Genomic DNA, 20,834 nt, shown 5'->3' with positions numbered 1-20,834 from the left:
CCTGGCAGTGCATATTATTACTGTCATGCCTGACATCACTTCACCAGGTTCGCTCCATCCTCCCCTGAAATAAATCTTGTTCCGTATGCAGAAGTTCTCTGTCAGGGTTGAGGGAGTAAAAAGGAACAATAGAATTGTATAGAAGAGTAAGACGAATGGAATTGTATAGATGAGTAAGAGTATAGAAGAGTAAGAGTATACAATGGAATCGTATAGAAGAGTAATTGTAAATAAGAGTAAGAGTTACATTAGGTGATTTTAAAATCATGGAAGAGAAATTTACTTCATAAAGCCACAGGGAAAAAAAAAAAAAAAAAAAAAGAGGTGCATAGCATAGCTAGATAATTCAAAGAAATCCCAAAGAACATTTAGATGGGTACAAACAGTTGATAAGAAGTATGCAAGAATAAACAAGTAAATAAATAAATTGCAAATTAAATTTAAAAAGTAAAAAAATAAAGCTTGTCTTTTCCAAGGTGATATAATCAGAAGTTTGGTATATACAATTAAAGCAAAAACAAAGAAATTTCAGCTCCAGTGTTGCTGTCTAGTGTGCTTTGGTGTAGTCTGGGCATTTATACCAGACCTGCTTCTGGGTTACACACACACACACACACACACACACACACACACACACGGTTTGTTGCTTCTGTTTCTAGTAAATATGTACAAAATTCTGTCCAGGCCATGATCACTCAAAAAGTACACTGAAAAACAGCAGTCATGAGCATGTGAAGTTTTCTCAGGGTGGAGCATTCGTCAAGCCCTGCATCAGGGTGAGCAGAGCAGGCAGGTTGCAGGACCTCAGTAATGAGAACTGGAGAGTGGACAATCCTCAGCGCTGAAGGCTCCAGAATTCATCCAAGCAAAAAGTTGTCTTTAAGAAAGGCAGCAGCCACAGCACAATACAAGGGGAGCATTTATGGAATTGTGGCTAAATGCAAGAGAAAAAGAAGAGAGGAAAAAAGCTTAAAATCATGTTCCTAGTGAATAAGAATGCCAGACACCTAAATATTTGACTTTTCAAGATGCCTGAGAGCCTAGCAGAGCAGAAATTTCATGCTACGCATGAACCATGTTAGCCTTCTATTTTTTTTCCGTAAACACATACTCAGAGCATGGAAGTTTAATGTGGTGGGGGATTGGATGCTCGCAGCCCGCAGGGTCTGGACTCTTTAATGACGGCTGGCTATTACATGCCTGCAAAGAGCCAGCCTAACGTGGGGTTTTTGTCATTTACTTATCTCCTGATGTCTAGTAGCTCATGGTTCCCTGTGTAACAGTAAAAGCAAAGCACACATTCATTTATATTTTTATTCAGATATTCACTTAACTTATTAATCAATAATTATTGAACAACTACTGTGTGTTAAGCCGAGGCCTGCATAGTGCAGACAAGCGACAGGATAGTACATCAGAGTCACAACTCCAAAAGAGGCACATAAAATATTAGATTGAATTAAGTGCCATGAGAGAGTTGGAGACAAAGTGACAAGGAAATTTAGAAAAAGACAAGATCAATTCTTGTCTGGTAGAAATTAGAGAAGGCTCAAGGGAAGGATGGTATTGAAGTTGAGTCTCAAAGAATGGTTAGAATTCTCTAAGGAAGCGACAGTAGCCTCAACAAAACAGAAAAAAAGGAGAAAATAAACGAAGTTATGTTGTCTTCTTTTATGTGAGGTTCTGCTCCTCTATTTTATCTATTCCATAGTCACATATATTCATTCTCTCTCTCTCTCTCCATATATATATATATGTGTGTGTGTGTGTGTGTGTGTGTGTGTGTATGTATATGTATCTCCCCCAGTAGTGCCTTGTAGAATAATCTGAAAACACTGAACAACTCACAATGCATAGATTGTATGATTTGACAGAGAAAGACCACAAGGCAAAGCAAATGGGAAAATTTAGAAGTACTTTTATTTATTTTGTTAAGAGTAGTACTTTTTGACAAACTTTGAGTTTGTTACCAAGGAAGCAAAGAAATAGAGGATCTCTTCTGATGGCCATATCATTACTCAAATCATTTGCAAAACCACTTGTTACTTTCCCTTTGGGTAGCGATCTTGAATCGAAGTTCTTCAAAGAGGACCTAAAAGGCAATCTGTCCTCTAAGAACTTGCATTTTGAGAGATGACAATGTTCCCAGGTAACTGAACGCCAGATATATTTATTAACTGTTGCAGGCCACTTTACAATATGTAAAGGGTTTTCACAACATCTTGTTCAAGTCTCATGATAAGTCTATGAAATAAGTTGGGCAAATATTGTCATTATCCTCATTTTATGTAAGGACAAGGACAGTGAGTCTCTGTGAGGACAGGGGCCTCTCTAGCATAAGGCAGATAGAAGTGTGAGCACTCCAGGTATATTTATTTTGGCTTGCATTTTTAGCAATGATCACTAAAAGCATCCATCTTTGAATTTCTTTCAACAAATATTTCCAAGTGTGTTACTTAGCCATCTTAAAGTCTCTTCATTTTTGACTAGATTTTGGCATGGCTTGTGCATGCAATGAAATCTGGTTTCTGATTTGGGCAATGGTTGCTTTTCAAGTTTTTCTCGAAAGTCTTAAGACTACTCCACTCAGATATGTTGTTCAGAGGTGGGAAATTGAACATTATTCAATGGTATTATGGCGTAGATAGCCTAAAGCCTTCCTCCAACTCCTTTTTAGCAGTCAGGGATGTTGTGGATGCAATGCAAGATGTCTGTAAGATGGCTATAGACGACATTGCACACATACATTAAAGTGTTTGCTGTTTTCTGTGTATGCGTTCAAACCATATTTCGGCCTACTGGTGTATATTTTAATTACACAGAGTTCGAAAAAGAAATCAAACTTACAGTGTCCCCATTCCAAATTCTTTTTATTTTTATTTTTTCTTTTTTGACGGAGTCTTGCTCTTATCACTCAGACTGGAGTGCAGTGGCATGATCTTGACTCACTGCAACCTCTGTCTCCCAGGTTCAAGCAATTCTCCTGCTTCAGCCTCCCAAGTAGCTGGGATTACATGCATGCACCACCACGCCAGGCGAATTTTTATATTATTAGTACAGACGGAGTTTAACCATGTTGGCCAGGCTGGTCTCAAACTCCTGACCTCAGGTGATCCACCCACCTCAGCTTCCCAGAGTGCTGGGATTTACAAGTGTGAGCCACCACACCTGGTCCCCATTCCCAAGTCTACCTAGGTTCTCTTCAAGTTATCAGTGCCAATGCTGCATTCTTAATCTTGTATTCTCAAAATCCATAGAGAATGCATCACTAAATATACTTGCAGAGCATGTCGACTTGCAGTGCTAGATGTTCAGTAGCCACAAAGCAAGTCTTCAGCAGTCTCTTTTTCTGTATTGTGAAAACCTCCCTGTTGGGGTATATCTAAATTTCTATGAGCAGGTAACAGAGCATTCGGGTCTAGTTAAAAGATTTTTTGTAGTTGTGGAGAAGCAGATGACCTTTTTTTTTTTTTTTTTTTTTTAGCTGTCCCCAGTTTTTCCCTGAACCCTGGGAAACTCCTAAAGGCCTCTGAAGCTTTTTAGAGACTCTGGGGTTAGCAGGTACTTTCACTAAGAGCTTTTCCTTTCATGAACTAATCAGATAGCACAGGGCTGGCTTGAGTCCCTCTTCTGGCTGGTGCCATGGAGATTTATTTCTGTAATAGGCCCACCCAGTGGGGCACTCCTACCAAGTTGTTTGTCTTGGATAGGGTGGTTCTGGAGCTGAACGGTTGTCATTGCTGTAATGATTTCTGAGAGGAGAAAATGTGCTTTTTCAAAATATTGAGAAAGATTCTGAATCTCTGATCCCAGAAAACCCTTCCACTCTCAATCCTTTGGAATATTGATTCACATATGCTGTGAAAATTTAGCAAAAGTGAGGGTCACAGGAATTATGTGGGGATTATATAATCCTACTCCTCTAACAACCTTAAAATGGCAGAAGAGAGGAGCTTTGCTCTTCCAAAGAAAGGTAAAGCTACTCTTCAGTTATGAAAATTACACACAGCTCCCCACCCCATCACGAAGGATTAGTGTCAGGCTGGAGAAAGGTAAAGTCCTTTCTCTTTCCTTTCTTCCCATTAGCCTAGCTGTTCCACATATTTACTTAAAAAAATACGATTCATATTTTGAACCTCATGTATGGTTTGTGAGATAATGGAGCCTCCCTGCAGGGCATGATTGTGGACAGACCCCAGTGCCATGCTATCTTTCATTTTCCTTTCCTGGTAATCTCTAGGCTCATGGATTACACATCAGAGGTAATTTTTTGTAATGAAGCTTTCTCTAGGACACTTTATCTTTTACCTCTGTTTCTTAAAAGTCTGGAGTTGATTTTGTTTCTGATCAAAAATATTCAAGCTGTCATTATTTCAAAAGATGAATTTAAGATATTAAATTAAAGAGAGGAGGAAGGAAGATACAGTGTAATTGATAATTAGGTGAACTTCATTGTAGCCTCCTCTGGATAACTCTCTGGTCTTTGAGCTGGATTTTGAAGAGTAATGAGTTTTTATCTGAAACTCACTTTGTAGCCAGTTGGAGTCTCGTTCTCTCCTCTCAGTGTGAGCTGTCTTTGGTAAAAGGCTTATCAGTGGTAATGGGCAAGCCATTCACCCCTACTCCTCAGACTGCTGTGGACTGATGACCTGAGATGTGCACTGCCACTGAATAATGAGATAAGGATCAAATAGGACCTGGTCTCATCAGCCCGCATAAGAATGGGCACATTTTCACAAATTATTCAGGGACAGCAACTGAATTGCTGTCAGCTAACTAGATGCATTAAGGAAGGAGCAAGAATAAATTTTTTCCCCAGATTATTCAAGTGAACCTCTCTGGTCTTGAATTATTTCATAAAGATATAGTGTAAAAATTCTATATAATGCCAATTAAAATTAAGATATTCTTTGGCTTACTTTGAACACTGGACAAAGATTCTCTGCTGCACATGAAAGAAAATGATTCATGAAATAATCTGATCACATATTCCATAGCCAAATAATGCATGAAAGGACAATCCTAAGGTCAGCTGGGCTCTATGAGAAATATCTGAAGTATATTTTCCTATTTTGTTAAATCACTAAAAAAATCCATAACTAAATAGATTTAAACAGCAGCATGGACTGCAGTTTAGCTATTGATGAAAAAGCATAGTCTCTGAAGCCGGATCATTTGATTCAGAACCTGTCCCTGCCATGTTTAGCTATATAATCACAAGTAAGTTACTTTACCTCTTGGAACTTCAGTTTCCCCATTTGCAAAATTAGCACAATAACAGTACCTCCTTAGATTGGTTGCTGTGAAGGTGGAATGAGATACTTAGAACTGAAGTGACCAGATCTGGTTTACTCTGGGCTTTTCTGTTGTTATGATCTGTAATTAAAAAGTCATGCATAGATTTATGTTCTATTCCCATGTGCTTGATGAATAATTTCATAACATAAACATTCAAATACTGAAAGTGGCATTCGTCAGCAAGGCGGAGTCCTCTGTGAATGTGAGACCACTGCAGCTAATGTGTATCATGTGCTCTTGCCAATAGTATAATATAAACATCAGTCGCATAATGTTCAAGATCCAGATGTGTCTCCAGGCATCCAGCCGGGGGAAACCTTTAGGTTGTAGGCCCTGGCAATGTAGAGCCTTGAGCATAGAAGAGAAGGAGCACTGTCCACATCCATGCAATTAATGAGGAGATTTCCTGTGCTGCACTGAGAGCACCTTCCAGGTTCTAACCCTCTTAGGAGTCATAGTTATAGCACTGAATCCCTTACTTCGAGAGGTTTGAAATCAGATTCTCTCCATAACTCTGATCATCCTAATCTCCTGATTAATTATTCATTCTTTTATTATGTCTTTCCCATTCTTCAGACTTTGACATTGCTTCCCTAGATAGACACTTACTTTCCTCCCTGGATGGCATATAGATCCTCCCTATATGGTCATTGTCTTAAAAATAGTTTATAAACTCCTTCCAGTCTAGCCCAACCTTTAGCACTCTATGCTCAGTATTTCTCTATGTGAGCATCATTCCCTTTGAATTTGCTTCAATCTTTTAGCAGGATATAGATGTTATAACATTGATATGGGTCTATCTAGTTCTTTATATAAATCTGTTAGTCCCATACCTGGGGAAGGTCAATTGATTGAGGTTTTTGCTTCCTGTGCATGTTTTGTAGTATCACTTACTGTTTGTAGGATCATGGCTTCTCTTTCAGCCTAGTTCCTCTAAGTATCTCAACATTAAAAATTATAATCAATTATGAGAAATTAGGTTATGCTGCAATAGCAAGTGATCCCTTACTTACATCCTAATTTTTTATAGTAATAAAACTCATTCAACATGTGTAACGTGAGTTGGCTTCAGTTCTGTGTCATCTTCATCTTAGGATTCCAGCTCATGGAAAAGCTTCTGTCTGGATCATCATCATTTGGGAAAACCAAATTATATGCCATGACTCACTTCAACAAAATGGGAATGTATAATTCTCCCACAAGAAGGGATCATTGTAAGAAAGATTACCAAATGCGAGTGAGTAATGAGGTCTGCAATTATAGTGAAGAGAAGGCTTCACATTATAGAGAAGATTCTATCTAGACTTAGAAATTCTTCAGGTCCCTATCACAGGAGGCTCAACTTCTGGCTCTCTGTATCTCCAAATTGCACACAAAGTGGTAAAATCCAGTAATTCAGAAATTACGGTTTTTAAGTTAATAGTGAGGTAGGCTTACATCCTAATTTTTTAAAAAAGTCCTTATTTCAGAATTTATTTGAAGAAGGATAGTGACTATTAGAGAGAAATTGCTTGCAATTGTTCCTTTTGTTACTGCCCACTTTATCCAGCTACAATAAATCAGAAAAAGCAAATCAAGGTCATTTTCTAAATTATATATTTCTTTGATATTATATGAAAATATGAGTAAATATACCATCAAAAGCTGAGCTTGGTTATAAAGACAAAACACGTATATAACCAATTTATTCAGATCAAATGGGTATGGTAAAAACTTCAAATAAATATCTGATAAGAAGGAAATACCTGGTAATAAAGAAGCTAAAAAACAGCAAAATTTTATGTGAACCCATGGGAAATATAATATTACTGTAGTAGAACTGGCAACAAAACTAATCTAATAAATGGGAAATGCATAGTATATCAATTCAATAACTCTGTCGTGAAAAGACTATTTCACTTTCCCAATAAAGCGGCTTATCATTTTTTTTTTTTTTTTTTGGAATAGGAATAAGAATTGAGAATTTCTAAAAACTATCTCAAAATCCTTTGAAGGAATAAAATAAGAGCAATGTAACCGATTTTCTGGGTACCATAGAAAACTTGTTTATTTTAGGTTTTCTATGAACAAAGGTAGGTGTTCTCAGATCAGATATTGGCTGAGTTTCAGTGAAACTGCAAGAATACTGCATAATTTGGGTCTTGGCTAGACAAGGCTGTGTTCCATTGAGAAAGAAAAATAATCAGTTTCTATCTGTAAAGCTCTTTGGATATACCAAGGTTTTATTATTATGCCATATGCTCCGTTTAGTATGCAACAAAGATACTACTTAGTGTATAATTTGTAGAGAAATAAATAGTTGCAAATGAAATAAATAGTCCACAAATTGTGTCAATGGCAAATGAATCACAGTCTGGTTAGACAAAGGATGTAGGAAAGTAATGAGATTCAATGATGGAACATGTGACTTCACCTGCATTTGTGTTTTACCTTTGCCCAGCATGATGCAACACTTTCTTTAACTTATTACTTATCAAATATTCCGAGGAGGAAGTTGCTACCACAAGATGTTTCTAACACTATTTTGCAGATGGAGAAAATGAAGAAGTATGTTATGAAGCAGAAATATAACGAAGTTGACTAACAAAGTCTAACATGTTCAACTCTTTAACTCTAGCATAATACACTAAATAGTCTAAATTTTTCTCCATTAAGCAGAACCCAAAGAATGACTTGTAATGTCTACCTTACTTATTCACAGTCTCCAAACTCAATCATCTTAATAATGCAATTGCTGATGGGTGATTAACAATCCTAAATCTCTTGAAGTTGGTGGGATGTCATGTGGCAAAAGGCTAATTAGAAGGGCCTTGATTGACTTCAGAGGGAAGTTTGGCCACATGCTCAATACCTCTGTGGCTAAACCTGAGTTCTAAGAGCCTTAGAGATACTCTGAAACGTTTTGCCATTTGGGAAATTAAAATTTACAGTGACAAAATTGCATATGTTAAAAAAAAAAAAGTAAAACAAAACCAAAAGAATGACTTCAATTAATGGGTCAGCTTTGGGAAATGGATTTTTTATTTGTTAAGAACCAAGGGACTGGATAAAGATTCATCAATATACAGTACCAGGTAATTCTAATTAACTACTGTAAGCAAGGCGTTTCTCTCACTTAGGTTAGGAACCACAGGGGAAAATAGCACTTCCTTCTTAATGCACAGGTATCATCTAACATTCTGCAGAAGAGAGAATTTTGTCTTCCGTGTAAATCTTTGATTGCTCTCCAGCTAATATTTTTGTTAATCAGTATTTGATTAGGTATTTTTATTTTCAAAGTACTTTACAATTTTAAATTTTATAATAAAAATATTCTTCATCACTACTTAGTTTTTAACAATGTGTAAAAACTTGGAAAGTGGAACTTGGGGGGATACAGGGTTAAAGACTATGGAGTTTCACATTATGTGGGAATGTAAAAAAAAAACTGTCATCCGTGTCATCTATCTAATCTATATCTTCTGCCGATTTGGGGTCTTTTATTACTTTTTATTAAAATGACAATTATTGGGTAAGTTATGAACATTAAATAAATTGATTAATTTTTTTTAAAAAATTCCCTTTAAATTATATACATAGACAGATTTTATATACACAATGTGAATATTAATATCTATTCTATAATTTTTACCTAATATAAATATTTTGCCATTTATGTAAATACTGATTAGTTTATTATCTATGCAACATTTTGTTGTATTAACATGTTGTAATTTGTTAAACTATTCACTATATGTAAGCAAAATGCTTATATATTGTTTCCTATTGTTGTTGGGGTTTTTTGCAATATTTTTGGTATTACTGCAATAATTTTTAGATTTCTGCTGAATTATTTTCTTAAAATAAATACTAGGAGTGAACGCACTGAATCAAAAGATATGACTGTCCTCAGGCTTTTTTCTACATATTGTCTTTTGCTTTATGCATGAATTACCAATATATAATGCAGACATTAATCAGTTAGTGTACATTGTCGCCACAACATTGGCAACAGTGGAAGTTGTGACAGAAAAAAAGGATACTGCATTAAATGCTACCTAGTGTTTCAGGCTTACTTAAATTTGCATTTCTTTGACAATTAGCTATTTTTAAGCTAATTAAAGCCTCTGGAATCATTAAAGTTTGATTATTTGAGATTTTCAGGTAAGCATAACATTTAGATTCAGGGACTTCATGAATGGAACTTGTTATATAGAAGCATATTACTGAATAAAATTATTTATAAGGTTGAACTCAGTTCCTTATAAAATGTACCAAAAGAAACTTGTTAAAAGAATGATCTCATATTAAAGAGGCTTGAAATGAATGCATTATACCAAGACATGTACCCCAGGGCATGGCTGCAGTATTTCAGATTTTATTTGTCTTTGATTGAAAACTTGATTTATTAATAGCGTTTCACTGATTCCTTTCTCCATGTGCATGGTATAATGCATGCTCATCTTCCTTTCAGAAAGGCCCCACTGGAGGCAAATTTTGTTTGTTTGCTTCATCTTTTTCTGGTTTCAGAGTTTATTAATAAGATCAATATAAGGAATAAAGGGAAAATGTTAAATACTTTTTAGGAGGTAGATCCTATTACAGGCACTTTAGGCAGAGCTAGAAAGTGAGAATTGGGCCACTTATTTTATAATGCTAATATCTTCTGGTTTTGAGAAGACAGTTGGAACCAAGGATCAAATTCCCTCTGCAGTGTTTTTGTTCAGTGGTCACAGAGCCTACACTGAAACATCTCTGTGGAGTGGGTTTCCTTGCCTTCTAGTTTTGACTCATTAGTTACTTACATATTTGACTTCATTTCATCTGTGCAGTAGCCCTCATTAAGAAAAAAAAAAAAAAAAGTCAATGATAGAGATGTTACATAATGTGTCCCTATTCACATAGCAGTTATCTGTTAATATCAGTATGTTTTTTTAAAAAAATCTGCCCTCAAATGCCTCATCAATGGAATCTATGTCATGTTGTTTCTGGTCTTGGGCAGCTGACATTACAAATTAAAATGTATTTCCTTATGGCAGCCTCTCATATATTTGAAGATTTCACTGCTGTCTCTCAAGAACCTCCTCACCTGTAAGGTTAAATATCACCATATCTGCCAGTGCTTCAATCTTGGACTATCCAGCCTCCAGAACTTAGGAAATTCTGTTGTGTATAAGCCACATAGTTTATCATGTTTTGTTATAGCAGCCCAAATGGGCTAAGACAGAAACTTTGCACTAAAATGTAGGGTTGCCACTGTAACAAATACCTAAAAATGCAGAAACAGCTTTCGCACTGGGTAATGTGTACAGGCTGATAGAGTTTCGAGGTGCATGGTAGAAAAAGCCTACATTGTCAAGAATGAACCATGAAGAGGGATTCCACTGAGAGCACAGAAAGAAAAGAGAAGTGCTATAGAGAAAGTGTCAGTTTTCTTCGAGAAGATCTAAGTAATTCTGAACAAGGTTGGTAGAAATATAAACGTGCAACCCAGACAGAGAGTCGCCAGGGGCATAGGATCACCATAGAGTGCTCCCAACAGGACAGTGCCCAACACAGCTGTAAGGGCAGGGTATCCCCTGAGACTACAGACTGGTAGAGCCACCAGCATATATTACCAGCCCATTAGAGCTGCAGGCACACAACTTTAACCATGAGTGCTGCAGTGTGGGCTATGCCCAGCAAAACCTTGGGGTCAGCACCACTCAAAGCCAAGGAGGCAGGGCCACCTAGAGCCTTGCAGGCAGAACACCTGCCCAGCAAAGCTGCAGAGGTGGGATCTCCACCCCAGTGTGTCCACAAGGCGGAACTTCCACTCAGTGGGTCTGGGAGGCAGTAGTGCAGCCCCAGTGGGTGTAGAGGAAAAAACATTAAGTCAAAGAAGGTTATTTGACTTAAGGTTTGATGTCATTTGCCCTATTTGGGTATTGGACTTGTTCAGGACCTGTCACTCCTTTCTTCTTTCCTATTTCTCCCTGTTGGAATGGAATGTCTATCCAATGCCTGTCCCAACATTGTATTTTGGAAGCACATAACTCATTTGATTTTACAGGCTCACAGTTAGCAGAGAATTGGCCTCAGGATGAATTATACCGTAAGTCTCATGCATATTTGATTTAGATGACGTTTAGATGAGACCTTGGACTTTTGAGTTGATGCTAAAACAGTTAAGAGTTTTGGGACTATTGAAATGGAATGAAGCTATTTTGTATATGAGAATGACGTGCATTTTAAGGGGTCGGGTAAAACACAATGGACTGAATGTTTATGTCCCCTCAAAATTTATACATTAAAATTCTAATCTCTAAGGTGATGATCGTATTAAGATATGGAGTCTTTAGGTGGTGATTAGGTCATAAGTTCAGAGCTCTCATGAAGGGAACTAGTGCCCTTATAAAGACAACTTCATACTTCATGGAGATTCCTCGCTCCTTCTGCCGTGTGAAATTACAGTAAAGAGATTGCCCTCTATGGGAAAGCAGGCCTCATCAGACACTGAATCTGCTGGCACCTTCATCTTGGACTTTCTAGCCTTCAGAATTAGGAGAAATACATTTCTGTTGTTTATAAGCTACCCAGTCTATGGTACTTTGTATAGTAAACAAATGGACTAAGATACCATGTCTTTCAATCCTGCTTTATCTGAAATTTTTTTCAAATCTCTTTCCCACTCTGATTTCACATCAGTTTTCTGATTATCGTCTTAAAAATCATGTATTATAATAACACTTATTAATTGCAATCCATGTGTAATGCTAAGTGCTTTACTGTAAGATACACATTTTATACCCATGTTATAGATACTGAAGAAGCTGAGACATAGGGGTTTTAAAACACATCACATCGCAGAGACAAGAATTGGCAGGGCTGAGATTTTGATACAGGATTGTGTCGTTCCAATGCCCATGCTTTTTAACTACTGGGCATTATGCATAGTCATGCTGTTACCAGTGCAGAATAAAGTAGGGCTATTGATGACCTTATTCTAGATATTACCATTCCATTGAGGTACCCACACTTTGCTAATAATTTATTTATTTTTCCTTAGTAACAGAATAATCTATAGAACTGTTAAAATGTACTCCTCTCCCACCAACAGCAGTAACATCTACACACACTTATACATGCATATATACATATCTAGGCTTTGGGGTTCCAGTCTTTTACCTGAGGCCCGTAACTCTCTGAAATATGAGTTGGCCTTTCAATTTGGCCCAATCTCACCCTAAAGGTAACAATTCTGTACTCACATTTCAAAAAGGTTTAAGGTACTGCTAAAGATGGAGTCTGATAAGCAAATTTTTATATAGTTCTGCTTGCTCTCTCATTTTTCTTTTTCTCTTTTCATTTTAAATAATGAAAGAGGTAAGGCTGGAAAGGTCAAACGCTTTAGTTTTCGTCAGGCAGTTTGGGATTTCTGTCATGAAAAATATATCCCAATTCCCTGGAATGTCAGATCACAACTGAGTCGGTCGCTAGAACCAGGACACATAGGAGCTTCTGGGAGAATTGGCCCACTTCTTTTCTTAGTATGCACAATTTTTTTTTTTTAACCAAAAATTTGTTTTAAAAGAAGAAATAAAATTATTCTTTTTCACTTCCAAGAAAATTTAAGCCACATATTTGAAAACTGTTTCTCTAAAGAAAGATCAAGAAGGGGAGCAAATAAATCAGAAATGGGATATCATATTTTTACACACATTATTTAATTCAGAAGTTGTAAGTAAATGTCCATTGTGTAGAAAATTGCATGTGACTGATCAATAGTGCCATAGCTAATATTAGCATCTAATGGTTGTCTTGAAAGGATATAGCTTGGATGCCTTAGGCTATTATCCTGAGTAGCTATAGGATTTTTTTGTGTAGAAGAACTTCACAAGCATTGGTGTTTTTTTTCATCTGTAAATTTAGAGGTAGATAGAAGCAGAATACTACTTTAAAAATATCTTGTGAAGGTAGGGTTCTTGTCTGACCTGCTCATAACAGTGCTCACATTATGTTTGACACAAAATAAATTCTCAGCAAATATTTATTGCATTAATTAATTAATGAATAATTGAGTTTTGGTTAGGAGGCTTGAATGTTGTCATAGAAATGCTAAATGGTTTTGTTGAAAGTATTTAATACCCTTGTTCAGCTTCTTCCTCTTAGAGCTCCTGTGTATAACAATAAGGTGCAGCTCCAAAGAGTGTTAATAATTCACATAGGAATATAGTACATGAGTATTATTAATGTTATATGTATATTACCATTTTTGCTCAGTTTTGGAATCCTGACTGTCTCTATCACACTGCCATCTCAAATTTCACTCATGTATGTCAATACAGAATGTTTTGAAAAATAATCTCAGAGTAGTATCATTTGTGGTGGTGTTGCTATTGTATTATAATATGAACTCATAACATAATACATTTCTATCAACATAAAAAATTATTCAAGCCATAAATATCTATTGAATTCCTAATGTGTATCAATTATTATTTGAATCACTGTGGATATAATAATAAATTAGACAAGATCCCTCAACTTATTGCACTTGTATTCCAGTTGAGGATGGTGGTGCATATAAACATAGATTAAAAGGAAGTGAAAAGAAAGTGCTTAGAAAATGACAAATAGGGCAACTGGGAAAGAAAGTGATGGAGAGATGAGAGTTATTTTAGATCGGGTGGTCAGAAAGGTCTCTCACAGAAGATGGTATTTGAGCTGAGCCTGAAGGCATATGAAGGTACCAGTGCAACAGTCCTAATGTAAGAATGAGTTTGGGAGGTTTGGGAAACAGCAATACATTTCTTGTGTCTGAAGTACAGACAGCAAGTGGAGAATAATATATTTGTACCAGGATTTGATGCACAAAATAAAAGTAGTGCATTTTACCTCTGTCCTTTAAGAAGTTATTTCCTTTAGTACTGAAAGAGGAAGAAAAGCTAAAATACGATTAGAGTTTCAGAATGGATTCCAGCACGTTGTTTCATTTGACTTCCCAGGTGTGCTGGGGCCTCATTAGGCCACTGACACTAAGCAGTGGTCAGCAGCCCATAGCAGGCAAACATGTGAACATACTCTGGCTTTACAAACAAGAAGCATTCAGACAGAAGACTGAGTTTTGCATGTATTTGTGCTTTTTCTTTCATTGTAAAGGAAATAATAGGCCAACGAAGAGGGTTTTAATAATGGGAAAGTGGACTCTGAGGACATTAATATGTCTCTGAAAATGTAAGTATGTTCTAACACAGGCTTAGTTGTCATAAAAATGTTGTAAGAGGTGAAAATAAATGCATTTCACAGCATCAGAAAAGGAGGTGGAGTTAAGATTCATAAATATCATTAAATGCTAACTTAAAAATTAAGACAACAAAGAAACATCAAATGTGGAATTTTAGTAGTCAGTTAAGGCTTCCATTATGGAAATTTTAAAACATACACAATACTATTAAAAATGATGTAATGAACCTTTACGTACCCATCACCAACTTTGACAGCTGTCAAAGTTTTTCCTATGTTGTTTCACCTAACCCTCACTCCTCTAATTTCTTAGGAATACTGTAAAGCAAATCCCAGCTATGACATTATTTCACCCATAAATACTTTAGTATAGGTCATTACCAGACAGGGCATACTTTAAAAAATATTACTACAAAGTCATTTTCACATATTACAAAATTAGAGATTTTTTCATATCATTTAATAATCAGACTTCATTCAAATTCCCTAATTATTTGAGGCATGTCTTTTTGTAGTTGATTTGTTCAGATTGGGATCTGAAAAACCAACCAACATTGAATTTGGTTGTAATCTCCCTTTAGTCTCATTATATTATGGCCCTCCTCCTCTAAACTTTTTATTTGTTGTGAAATTGGGCCATTTGTCTCAGTGAAACATCCCATATTCTGGATTCCTCTGATTGTTTCTTTTTGCTGTTGTTTAAATTGTTCCTTTAGTCGACAGACTTCTCCTAGTTGGAGCTTGATTATATTCAGAATCAATTGTTTTTTCCAAGAATATTTTTATAGGTAATGCTTGTTACATCTACAACACATGTTCAAAGAGAGGCACCAAATATCTGCTCATCTGACTTTTACTGATGCTAAGATTGATCAATGGATTCAGGTGCTGTTAACCTGGCCTCATCTGTTATAAACTTTCCCATTAACATTCTACCTAGTAATCACCGCATGTTCTCACTCATGAGTGGGAGTTGAACATTGATAACACATGGACACAGAGTGGGGAACAGCACATACCAGGGCCTGTTGTGGGGTCGGGGTGAGAGGAGGGAACTTAGAGGATGGGTCAATAGATACAGCAAACCACCATGGCACACGTCTACCTATGTAACAAACCTGCACATTCTGCACATGTATCTTGTTTTTATTTAGAAGAAAAAAAATACTGCACAGCAGAGCACAGGACTTAGATCAGAGAGCAGGCTCATCCTCAGTCTTGTACAAAATATAACATTTGATGATTCCCAAGGGTTGGGTGAAGCAAGTAGCTTTTGGGGTTCTGGAAGCCTCTAGAACTGTTTCCCAAATGTTTTGGGCTTGGCCTTGCAGCACACACTTTGTCCTGGGCTGTTTTTCCCTTAATTTTTAGGCCCAAGTGTATTTTAAGGTAAATGGATCCCACATGCCTCCAATGCATTTGCACTGAACTCATCAGACCATGTTTTGAAGGAGCAATCTGAGGTCCAAGAAGCCCTTGGAGGCTGCCTTTATGAGCCTCTCTGTGCTTCTTTCCGTAGAAGCAGGAAGCCACATTTTGACATGAAGAAATAAAATGAAAGCCCCAGAGACTCGAAAACTATCTGTATATCTATCTATCTATATAGTTTTATATATATATACTACATATAGTTTTATATATAGTATATATAGTTATATATATTTATATAAAACTATATATAGTATGTGTGTAACTATCTCTCTCTATATATATATCTGTTATTGCCTGATAAGTATTGATAAGTATTGCCTATACTGTACTATAGGCAATACTGATAAGAATTGCCTATAAATATTATTTTGTTAGGGGTTATAAAATAGTAATTTTAAATTACATTATTCCATTTTCCACCTAGAATTCTTTCATTAAAACAGTCGCAATCAACTCTTTGGCTACTCTGAATTGCACTGAACTATTTTAAACTCTCACTTATGGAATTTAAAAAAGCCAATTGAACTGTGCAATATAGACAGAATTGTAGTCTATTTGTTTCTCTGTCTGTCTATTTTAGGATGCTGCCTCTGACTGAGGACCCAAAAAGGCTCTACAGAGAAGTCTTTGTTTGGGTTGACTTTCTTCTTCTTTCCTTACATGCAATAAAGTTCACAGTTCTAAAGTGTGCAGCTTGACAAATGTTAACAGTTATAGGTACACATGTAACTTTCATCTAAAACATGATATAGGGCATTTACATCACCACAGAGAGTTTTCCGGTGCTTTTTAGTCAATTCCACTCTTCTCTAAGAGGTAATAACTTTCAGATTTATGATTTGTATGTTCATAGATTAGTTTTTCCTCTTTTTGAACTTTATATGAATTAGATCATACAATATGGGTTTTATTTATTTATTTTTTAGCAGTGGGAGGTAGATATGTGGCTACTTTTGCTTAACACAACATATTGCAGAGTCATCCATGTTGCCATGTGTATCAGTAGCTCGTTCTTATTGCTGAATATTATTCTATTTTATGAACATAGCACAATTTGTTTATAAACTCTTCAGTTGATGGATATTTAGATTACTTATGGCTCTTGACCATAATGAGGAAGGTTGCTATGAACATTCTTTTACAAATGTATTACATGGACATATATTTTAATTTTTCTTGGGCTCATCCTTAAGAATGAAGCTTCTAGACCTACAAAGAATTGATCTTTCACCTTTATTGAGATATAACTAAATTATACTAAAATTCACATACTTAAAGTACATAATTTGATCAATTTGAAAGCATAACTACAATTAAGATAAACATATCCATGACTTCCCAGAATAATTCTGTAACAATCTTAATCCAGTTACACCTCAATGCCTCATCTCTAAGAACCACTGTTATGCTTCCCGACAGTATGAATTAGTTTGCATTTTCTAGAGTTTTATATAAATGGAATTACAAATTTGCCTTGCCTCTTTCACTTAGCATAATGAATTTGAGAATGGTCCATGTCGTTGTGTGTATTAGTAAGTCATTTCTTTTTATTGATGAGTAGTATTCCATTGCATGGTGAACCACCATTTGCTTATCTATTTGCCTGTTGATAAATACATGAAGGTTATTTCTCCAGCTTTTGGCTATTACGAATAAAGCTGCAATGAATATGTATAGAAAAGTCTTTGTATGGACATTCAATTTCTTATTTTTGGGTAAATACCTAGTTGTAAAATGACTGGGCTTATAAGGTAGGCACATTTTGAAGTTTCTATGACACTAACAAACTTTCATAAAAAATTTCCAATTTTTTTTTCCAAAATGGTTGTAGCAGTCTTAGTAAAATCATATGAGAGTTGCTGTTGGTTCACACCTCTACCAATACTTAGAATGACCAGGAGTTTGGATGGTGGTTGTTGTTTTTAATTGTAGTCATCCTAATAGGCCTACCATTGTATTTTCTTGTTTTAAAATTTCATTTCCCCAATGGCTAATTGTATGTGCATATTGGTCATTTATATATTATTAAATATTTTATCTAACTTCTTATTGGATTGTTTGCCTTCTTATAATTAAATTCTAAAAGTTCTTTATATATTCTGCATACAGGTTCTTTGATGTATGTGTTGTGAATATATTCTAGCAGTCTGTGTTTGCCTTATTAACTTAATGGCGTCTTTGGAGAGCAGTACCTTTTAATTTTGAAGAAGTCTAATTTATCAGTTTTTACTTATAGGACTCACAATATTGTATTCTAAGGACATTTGCTTACCACACAATCCTAGGAGTTTCTCCTAGGAGTTTTATAGTTCTCAATTTTATAATGTATCCAATTTACATTTAATCCAATTTAAATGCATTTTTGTGTATGGTATAAGGTAAGGGTAGATGTTCACATTTTCCATATATTTAATCATCTGTTGAAAAGTCTTTCCTTTCTCAGTAAATTCCCTTGACATCTTTGTCAGAAATCAATTTATACATGTTTTGCCTATTTTTGGACTCTCTTCTATGTTCTTTTGATCTATCTTTATCTTGTTTCAAACACCCAAACTATTTCGATTACTGTGATTTTCTAGTAAGTCTTGGTATCAAGAAGAGTATGTCTTTGTTTTTCCTTTTTGAAACTGCTTTGGTTATTCTTGATCCTTTGCATTTCCATATAGATTTCAAAATCAACTTGCCAATTATTACTAAAAAATCCTGCTGGAATTGTGATTGGGATTATGTTGAATCAATATACCAGTATGGGAAGAACTGTCATATTAATATTGACTCTGATCAATTAATTTTTGACAAAGCCACTGCATTTTTTTAAATGGGAGAGAGATTTGTTTTGATTGTTTTTAACCAAAGATTCTGGAACAATTGTATGTGCACATAGGGAAAAATGATTTCCATTTCTATCATATTTCATACTTTAAAATTAAAATGATCACACATTTAAACATGAAACCTAGAACTGCTCATGAAGAAAATACAAGAGAATAAATTTTTTATCTTGTGGAAGATGAAGATATGTTAGATTGAACCTTTAAAAGACTGGCCATGATAGGAAATAAAAATCTAATAAATGGGAGATTGTAGAAATTAAAAACATCTGCTCATCAAAAGACATTAGAAAATAAATAGGCAAGCCATAATCTGGAAGAAAATATTCAAAATACATATCTGACAATTAAATTGTATCAAGAATATAGAAAGAACTTCTAAAAATCAATAATAAACAGATAAGCAATCTAATTTAAGATGAGCAAAAGTATTGAACAGACTCTTTACAAAGGAAGTTATATGACCAACCAGTAAGCTTATGAATGGGTGCTTAACATCACTAGTCATCCTGAAAATACAAGTGGAAAACCCAATGAAGAATCTAAATGGAAACCACTGTGAGACAGCATTTCACACCTACTAGAACAATTAAGGAAAAGAAAAGACAACATAAAATGATGTTGAGGATGTATAGTAACTTTAATCTTATACGTGCTGGGAGAGTGAAAAATGGCACAACCATTTTTGAGAACTCTTTGGCTGTTTCTTTTAAAGTGAAATATACTTCTATCCTAGCCTATAATTTTAATTCTTATCTCTTGCATTATTACCCAGGCAACCCTGGGTCTTTTCAGGGCCACAGATAAACCTGGCTGTATCTTTATTACCAGAAGCTGATTAATGTACCTCTCTTTTTGTACATTCCTGGGGTCTTCGTGAAGATTGTGGAGAAACGGGCGTTAGTACCTACCTAGAGAACCATGCTAAAATACGCTCAGCTTGTACCCACTCGAGGATCTGAGAACCGTAACAATTCTCACACTTGAGATAGACGTACACCCAGCTGATTTCTAGCTGTAGTTCAAGGTGACTCTCATCCTTTATCACTTTTGCTACAAGAATCAGAGCCAATGAAGTGACCACCATAGGCAACAGAAAGACCTAAAAAAGTTGAAGAAAACAAAGGTAGAAGGAGGAGGACCTGGAAGGTAAGGAAGAAAAGATGTGAAAGAAAAAGAGCACCAAGTTAGCCTGAGAGGCAATGATTCCTGCATTCTGATAGTATATTTAAGGAATGAAATAAAATAAAAAGTAGAAAAAGGTAGGCCTAATTAGTATTTGCTCTAATTTATACTTATATTGTGGAATACAGGGCATTTTCCTGTAGAATTCCCATATCTGCAGTTTTGCCACCCTTTTTTTTTTTTTTTTTTTTTTTTTTTTTTTTTTTTTTTTTTTTTTTTTACTCATAATGACTTCCACTGGTCCCTGGAAAGCTTCATTTTGTTGATTTCTGATTACCTTTCCAATTTAACAATGTCATTTGAATTCAAATACCATCCTCCAGAGTGCTGCTCTCGCTGAACCTTCCTGGGTTTTATTTGTAGGTTTGGGAATAAACTCTCTATTGCAATTTCATGGATGGAAATATTAAACATGCAGTTTGAAATGCATAATAAAATTCCCTAAACTATTTCAGGGCTTCACAAACATTAAGAATAATCAAACACATAGTGTCCTCATGATTTAAGGTTTAGAATTTTGATTTTACACTCAAACCTCAGACCCTCATATTGTATAAATTACTATCTACACACTGCTAGAAAAGAATTCTGATGACCAGACACAAAGCAAAAACTCAGTTCATTCCAGTGTAAAGCCAAGAGTAGGGATAATTAGAGAAAAAGAGTAGAGCTACACCTCCGAGCCAGATTTACTCAGAGATGTTTGTTAAATAACAAATCAAAAATGCCAAGCTAAGATTGTACTTTATGACAACATGTAAACAGTTTATGAACTACATCATATTTGAAATATGTGAAACTTTTTAATTTACATCTGATGTTTAAAATATTTTCTCAATGAGAAACAGGTGCCCATTGCACTTAGACTAGCAGCTCCATTTGTTG

This window comes from Rhinopithecus roxellana, chromosome 1 (assembly GCF_007565055.1).
Source record: "Rhinopithecus roxellana isolate Shanxi Qingling chromosome 1, ASM756505v1, whole genome shotgun sequence".
NCBI lineage: Eukaryota > Metazoa > Chordata > Mammalia > Primates > Cercopithecidae > Rhinopithecus > Rhinopithecus roxellana.
This window is presented reverse-complemented; position numbering follows the sequence as displayed.